This window comes from Triticum aestivum, chromosome 7B (genome assembly GCF_018294505.1).
Source record: "Triticum aestivum cultivar Chinese Spring chromosome 7B, IWGSC CS RefSeq v2.1, whole genome shotgun sequence".
Taxonomy (NCBI): domain Eukaryota; kingdom Viridiplantae; phylum Streptophyta; class Magnoliopsida; order Poales; family Poaceae; genus Triticum; species Triticum aestivum.
In genome coordinates, this window is record NC_057813.1 from 371,986,443 (window position 1) to 371,995,102 (window position 8,660).

The following is an 8,660-nucleotide window of genomic DNA, read 5'->3' on the forward strand; positions in this document are numbered from 1 at the left end:
CGGAGGCTCCCAAGTGACACCTAACCAATCTAGGAGACACCACTCTCCAAAAGGTAATAGATGGTGTATTGATGATGAACTCCTTGCTCTTGTGCTTCAAATGATAGTCTCCCCAACACTCAACTCTCTCTCATAGGATTGGATTTGGTGGAAAGATGATTTGAGTGGAAATCAAGTTGGGGAAGGCTAGAGATCAAGATTTATGTGGTTGGAATGGAATATCTTGGTCTCAACACATGCGTAGGTGGTTCTCTCTCAGAAAATGAATGCTGAAAGTGAAGGCTTGTTCTGATGGCTTTCTCCGCGAATGAAGAAAGGATGGAGGGGTATATATAGCCTCCACACAAAATCTAACCGTTACACACAATTTATCAAACTCGGTGGGATTGAATCGGAAAACTCGGTCGGACCGGTTTAGTTCATAATGTGACCGTTAGGCATTTCGGTGGGACCGACATGTCAACTCGGTGGGACCGATTTCGTTAGGGTTAGGGCATAACATAATCTCGGTGAGACCGATTACACAAACTCGGTGGGACCGACTTTGGTAATAAGCTAACCAAAGAGTTGGTCAGGCAAACTCGGTGGGACCGATTCGCTCATCTCGGTGAGACCGAAACGTTACGAAGGGAAAATAGAGAGTTTGCATTGCGAACTCGGTGGGACCGATCGCTCATCTCGGTTAGACCAAAACGTTACGAAGGGAAACAGATACCCATCTCGGTGAGACCGAGATCCCTATTGGTGAGACTGAAGTGACTAGGATTTCTGGCAGTGGCTATGTCAAATGAACTCGGTGGCGCCGGATGGATCAAATCGGTGGGGCCGAGTTTGACTTTTGGTTTGGGACATATGTGGATATGAGAAAGTGGTTGAGGGCTTTGGAGCATATCACTAAGCATTTTGAGCAAGCAAGCCGTTAAGCAACACCTCATCCCCTTTTAATAGTATTGGCTTTTCCTAGTTCAAAAAGATAGCCATGTAAGTTTTTTGCTGCATTTGCTTATTCTTTCATAGTTCTGCAAGTCACTAATTGTTACAAATGTTTTGGCAGGAGCAAGCAGGCAAGTTATCAGTTATGAAAACTATAGAGCAAGAACCAGAGGATGATGAACCCACTATTAACCGGACTAAAAGGGGTAGGAGAAGTAGCACAACTCATGTTGTACACCTTGATGAAGAACCAAAAACTGAAGGTAGTCAGAAAATAATGAAATGAAAATCTATGGAAGCAGGCCCCAGGAGGAAACGCGCCATAACTCGCAAATGTGCTGGTATTGATAGCAAACAAGTAAACAATCACCATGAAGAAGAATCAGAACAGGCAGGTACTGAGGAGCACAATGATTCAAGGCCTAGGACAAGGCGTAGTTGTGTCAGTAAAGAATTGATGAACAAAGACATTCAGAAGTGTGGTGTATCAAGAAGTCGAAAGTCAAATCGTTGATTAGTGGAAATCCAGTTATTTAGCATGTAATAGAACATATAGGAGCATCAGATTTGTACTTTATATGAACATCATTGTTTAAGATTGGTTTTAATACATTAAATGCGTACCTTTGTGTTAGTAAAGTCATTAGTGAAAAGCAGCCACATGGGTTGGTACATCAGTTTTTTAAAAAAATTGCCATTTATTGTACACATATTAGCGATTTTCACATGTTCATCCGCTACAGAATAGGCCTCTCGACGACATACAAATTTTCACATGTTGAGACAGCTACAAAGAAAGCATATGACAGCCAAACAATCAACGATGTGCACATCATCATCTGTTCTCGCCAAGAGCCCATTGTGCGTGGAACTAACGACCACTAAAACTGAAGTGCACCACTTAGTAATCTGAATTACCAATCAATAGGTCATTCCATCTTGCCATCTAGATATATCATGCGTGACTAGCCATGACTCAAATTTTAATTGGAATTAAATAGGTTAAATATTAAAATTCTTTAAAGAAAAACAATTCTGTCGAGATAAGGAGTCGTGTGTGTAACATACAATTCTCTGAAGAAAAACAATGTGTAGATAAGACGTGTAAGAAACAGAGACGTGCATATATTTTAGCATACATGGAAACTGACTTCAAGTAGGAGCCATCTATCTGGTGACACAAAATAATAACGGCTCAGATATTGTATAGGTTTAAAACGTACAGATGACAAACTCTAACCTAGAAACTCTAGCCTTAACTACGCTTCTTTACAAATAAGAATTCTATATCGACTCAATTCATGCACATCCAGGCAAGACATCGCCCCCGATCTCATCCTTCATTACATACATGCAATAATTAGTCCTCTCGCCAGCAACAAGGAGCAGACAGGTTGTGTGGTAGTACTTGCAGGTAATGTTCATTATCTCCTTCCACAAATAATACATGAATGTCTCCTTGCAATGATTAATATATGCATTAACTCTCTGATCTCATTCACATGCTTTGTATTAACTTCGCCGATAAACTTGAGATTCAAATCACCAATTACAGAGCGTGCACATCCCAGCAAGACATTGCCCTCCTCTCGCAAGCAGCAAGGAGCAGACAGGTTGTGGCAGTACTTGCAGCCAATGTTCATTATGTCCTTCCACAAATAATATATGCATGTCTCCTGCAATGATTAATATATACATCAACTCTCCGAGCTCATTAAACATGCTTTGTATTAACTTGAATTATAGAGAGAAAGCGACGATAAACTTGAGATTCAGATCACCAATTACAGAGCATATACGTCCTCTCATTGGAAGGTGACAACACAAGTATCCTTCTTTCACAATAGAATAATGATTTTAGACGATTTAAAATCCTTTGTTGGAAAACGATCCATACGAAAAAGAATCTCATCAGGAAACTATCTATTCCATACAAATACCTTCAGCATCCTTGCAAACAATGTGGTGCCTGACATGTTTACATTAAATTTATCATCAGCAATTCTGAATTTCTGGACAAATAAAATCAGTTACATATAAGATGTCCTCACTTATATCTCAGAATAAAATCAATTACGCTTTTTACCTCATTTATTTCAGGATTCACTAGCCGCAGTCAACATGCGTCAAACACGCACTAGAGCAAACCAAAACAAAGGAAGGTGTTCATTACCACAGTACCAAAAATAATCATATAAATATTAATTTACCTGGATTATTAAAATGATAACAAAATAAAATGCATGAATATGTGACGTCATCAAGGAATCCAAATACCTGAGCAAGCAGCCTCCAAACTAGCAACACTCGAATCTAATGATAGTCAATCAGACATCATTAGAGCAGCAACAAAGGAAGCTAGGCGGAAAAGGAAAGAGATCCTCCAGCTGAAAAAGGCAAGCAAACGACTAAGGACAGAAAAGGGCAATGACTGTGAAGTATCTAATGTAGCGAAGGATGTCACTCAAGTTTCATATCTGGGAAAACCAAATTGTGTTTGTGAATTTTGCAATGCCATATGTGGCATGGAGAGAGAAGCACAAGCACAGGTAACATCACAGTTCCAAAATTTGGTCTCTGCTGCAAGGAAGGGAAAGTTAAATTACCACCACTGAAAGAAGCTCCGTTGTATCTCCGACAGCTACTACGTTACAATGAAAGAGGAGAATCATCAAATTTCCGCCAGAACATCAGGTCGTACAACTCGATGTTCGCATTCACTTCAATGGGAGGAAAGGTTGACTATGAAATTAATAAGCAGGCATCTGGACCGTATGTTTTCCGTTTGAATGGACAGAATTACCATCAGATTGGCACTTTACTTCCTAAAGATGACGTGATGAAACCAAAATTTGCCCAATTGTACATACATGACACAGAAAATGAAGTGCGGAATAGGATTAATGCATCTGCTTCAACGGAGAGTAAGACACAACCAGATGAAAACATTGTCAAAGGACTACTGGAGATGCTTGATGAGCACAGTGTTTTAGTCAAATCATTTTGTATGGCAAGGGACAGATTCCAAAACCGGCGTATTAAAGATGTAAGACTAAGATTGATCAACAAAAGGTCGAAAGATGGACGGCAATACAACCTACCATCTGCATCAGAAGTCGCAGCACTAATTATTGGAACAAGATGGAGAAAATAATGAATTTGATATAATAGTTGAGACCAAAGACAGAATGTTACAGAGGATTTCAGAGTTGCACCCAAGCTATATGTCAATGCAGTACCCCTTGCTTTTTCCATATGGAGAAGATGGTTTCAGACCAGAAATAGAGTATGAAAATAAAAGAGGCAGCAAAGGTAAAAGAAAGTATGTAACAATGCTGGAGTTTTATGCGTATCGCATACAACAACGTCTGAACCAAGCTTCAACATTGCAAATGAGTGGATGTTTGTTCCTGCAGTTCTTAGTTGATGCAGCAACATGCATTGAATAGTGGAGACTAAATTAGTACAGGACAAACCAAGGTAAGTTGAGGTCAGAACTGTACAGAGGACTGCATGATGCAATAGAAAATGGAGATACACGAACCGAACAAGTTGGACAAAGAATCATACTACCCTCATCATATAATGGCAGTCCAAGAAATAAGCAGCAAAATTACCAAGATGCCATGGCGATTTGTCGTTGGGCTGGCTATCATGATCTCTTCATTACTTTTACATGCAATCCAAAATGGCTGGAAATACAAGATATGTTGGATCTAATTCCAGGCCAGAAACCTGAGGATCGTCCAGATATTGTTGCCAGAGTATTCATGTTAAAACTGAAGGAACTTATGAATGACATAAAGAATGGAAAGTGTTTTGGACAAACAATTGCAAGTAAGTTTACCTAATAAGTACATATTCACTCTTTCCTAGATGATTGTCCTAACTCATTTCTTCTCCAATTTGTTTACTTTCATAAAGTTGTCTACACTATAGAGTTCCAGAAAAGAGGCCTCCCGCATGCACACATACTGGTGTTTCTACACCCAGATGATAAAGATCGACAAAATCATATCAGCCGAAATTCCTGATAAGAAAAGTGATCCAGAAGGGTACGAAGCAGTGCAAAATTACATGATACATGGTCCATGTGGTCAAGCACACCCAAAATCACCATGCATGGTCGATAAAAGTTGTGCCAAACATTTCCCCAAGAATTTTTGCACTGATACTACCATAGATGAAGATAACTATCCAGTATATAGAAGGCGAGATGATGGCAACACTGTGGACAAGAATGGAGTGAAGCTAGACAATAGATTTGTTGTGCCATACAATAGAAACCTACTGGTTAAGTATCAAGCCCACATAAATGTTGAATGGTGCAACAGATCAAGGTCTATAAAGTATTTATTCAAATACATCCACAAAGGAGAAGATCGAACAACCGTCTTGATAGAAGCGGAAGACCAACAAAGTGAAACAAGAGCTAGCAAATTAACAAACAGGGACGACGAAATCAAGAGGTACCTTGATGCCCGGTACATATCTGGATGTGAAGCCGCATGGCGCATATTTTAGTTTCCTCTTCAGTGCAGAGAGCCTGCGGTTGAAAGGTTACAATTTCACCTAGAAAATGAACATGTTGTGGTGTTCCCGGACTCGATGGATTTAGATCAAATTGTATCCCGGCCTAACATAGAAAAGACAATGTTCACAGAATGGATGACAGCCAACCAGTTGCATGAAGAAGCTCGCAGTTTGACGTATGCACAGTTTCCAACCAAATGGACTTGGCATGCACAAGAGAAAGAATGGAGGAAAAGGCGTGGTGGAAAAAAAACCATAGGCAGGATTTACTATGCGCATCCAACGAGTGGTGAAAAATACTACTTGAGAATGCTGTTAAATACCGTCAAAGGATGCAGATCATATGAAGAAATTCGAACAGTTGATGGGGTTGTACATCCAACATTCAAATCCGCATGTTATGCTCTTGGGCTACTTAATGACGACAAAGAGTGGGATGACTGCATCATGGAAGCATCCCATTGGGCCTCTGCTCCTCAAATGCGCCAACTTTTCTGCACAATACTTTTATTTTGTGAGGTGACGGATCCCGCAAAGTTGTGGCAAACAAATTGGGAGTTACTATCTGAGGATATGCAACGTCGGCAAAAAAGAATATTCAATTTTCATGCCCTGGAACTCAATTCGGCACAAATAAAGAGCCTGCTCCTGGCAGTGATAGAACAACTATTGACTAAAGGTGGTAAGTCCCTCAAAGATTTTCCAGGAATGCCACTACCAGATAGTTCAGTTCTTCAAGATCTAAGTAATAGATTAGTAAATGAGGAACTAAACTACGATAAAGATTCTTTAAGAATAGAGCACATGAAGTTACTGCATAAGCTAAATCAGGATCAGACGATGGCTTTGACGTTATAGTAGAATCAGTCAACGATAGTCTTGGAAAATTGATTTTTGTTGACGGATATGGTGGAACTGGAAAGACATTTCTGTGGAAAGCAGTCACGACAAAATTAAGATCTGAAGGAAAAATAGTTCTAGCAGTTGCTTCAAGTGGTATAGCAGCACTTCCTTTACAGGGTGGAAGAACAGCTCATTCCAGATTTCACATTCCCCTCAAGATCACTAACGAGTCCACATGCAACATCAAGCAAGGAACATTTCTTGCGGAGCTAATAAAGAAAACGTCACTGATAATATGGGATGAAGCACCTATGACACACAAGCACTGTTTTGAGGCACTAGATAAGAGTTTGAGAGACATACTTCGATTCACATATGAGGGCGCAAAGCATAGACCATTTGGAGGAATGACAGTAGTCTTGGGAGGTGACTTTAGGCAAATCCTACCAGTTATACCGAAGGGGAAAAGAGAACATATCATTTCTGCATCAATAAAGAGATCCTGCCTATGGAAGAACTTTGAGGAGTACCGACTCAAAGAAAATATGCGTCTGAATTCATCCGAAGGTAGTTGAGAAGAGAAAGCAAAAACAGTTGAATTCGCAAACTGGATACTAAACATAGGCGATGGCACAACGTCAACAACAGATGAAGAGGATTGGGTTAGCATCCCAGAGGACCTTATTTTACATGAAGGGGATGACCCGAAAGCATCTATTGTTAACACCACCTATCCTGACTTACACAAAAAATACACTGATAGAACATACCTAGAGGAAAGAGCGATCTTGTGCACAAGAAACGAGACAACTGACCAGATTAATGACTACATCGTGAGTCAAATCCCTGGAGAAGAGGTAACCTATTTCAGTTCATATACAACATGCAAGGCAATGTCTACGGTGGAAGATGAAGATATGTTGTACCCAACTGAGTTTCTGAATAGTCTTACATTTTCTGGAATACCAGACCATGAACTGAGGCTGAAAGTAGGATTATCAATAATGCTTATGAGGAACATCAATCAAAGTGCAGGACTTTGCAATGGGACAAGACTAACAATAACACAGCTAGGAAAGCGTTTCATTGAAGGCCAGGTCATAACAGGTCCTGACGTTGGTGACAAAGTTACATCCCATGAATTATCATGCCACCAAGTGATTCAAAATGGCCTTTCATTCTGAAAAGGAGACAATACCCAATATCAGTGCGCTTTGCTATGACTATAAACAAAAGCCAGGGGCAATCTCTCAAAAAAGTTGGACTAAACTTAGAAAGGCAAGTGTTCACACATGGACAACTCTATGTTGCAATGTCAAGGGTGACCAGCAGAAATGGATTGAAGATACTCATATCAGATGAAGAGCGTCCGTCCGACAAGGTTGCAAAAAACATTGTTTACAAGGATATATTATAGATATTGTTACAAGCATTCTGATATGACTAAATATAATGTGATGTAGACATAGCAGCCTTATTTGGTTTCAAATTGATATATCTGAAATATTTTATCAGAACGAAATTTATTTACTTTTGGGTATCTTATTATATTCGTATATAGTCTATAGTCATTATTTAGTTTAGTCTGATTTTAGAATTTCTAGCAAACTCAATGTTTTGATGCATCCATTTAACAAACCCAAATATAGTGTTTGTGAGCTTATGCCCTTCACTCTTTTTATGGTGTTCCTCTGAAGATTGAACTATATTTAAGCTCTCTCTGACTGTAAGAGGACGGCCACTGTACTTTATTTTCAAAATAGTGGAAATACATTCATAAGACAGTGTATTTACACAGATACCTGATGGAGGGCTCACAACTGATTTGACAAAAATCAATATCAGTTATGTAAGCATCACGTATGTGCTTTTATCAATTACTATAACCTTTCTTTCTTCCCTAGCAATTCAGATCTGATTTAACAAATAAAGAAAATTCCAAGAGTCTAATTGCTAGATAAAATATTAGAAACAGTAATTTGATAACCGTGCAATGCATGCCTAAAATTTATATCATAGAGAGAGGACATGGTAAGGCAAAGGAAAGATATGCACCTGTTCGTACAAACACAGGGTCAAGGGAAAATGGGGATGGATAAGAGTCGACGCCGCTGTTGCTGGATGTGGAAACTCCGCTCAACAACGCGGGCATCGGAGGAGATTGCAGATTCAGCGGGGACGACCTACCTCACGGCAAATTGCAGATTCAGCGGGGACGACCTACCACACGGCAAAGGGGAACGGTCGGATGGCTGCCGCTACAGCCGGCGTTGCGATGTGGTTCGCGAGGAACGACTTTCTGAGGTTACTGATGAACAGTGGAGTTTTCTCGGGCCAACTCCACCGCGCGA

At 40.0% G+C, this 8,660-nt stretch overlaps 1 long non-coding RNA gene across 10 annotated transcripts; it reads right to left on the reverse strand.

Moving 5' to 3' along the window:
• Positions 1-2,038: 2,038 nt before the first annotated feature.
• Positions 2,039-8,660, reverse strand: LOC123160836 (uncharacterized). Of its 10 annotated transcripts, none has more exons than XR_006480403.1 (6): positions 8,365-8,658; positions 7,262-7,489; positions 3,211-7,155; positions 3,020-3,070; positions 2,874-2,902; positions 2,109-2,609 (listed from the first exon to the last, which is right to left on the reverse strand). It is a non-coding gene; the product is annotated as an uncharacterized lncRNA (long non-coding RNA). The 10 variants fall into 10 exon arrangements; XR_006480401.1 differs by having other exon boundaries at positions 3,211-5,960; positions 7,080-7,155; positions 7,262-8,658; XR_006480397.1 differs by having other exon boundaries at positions 3,211-7,489.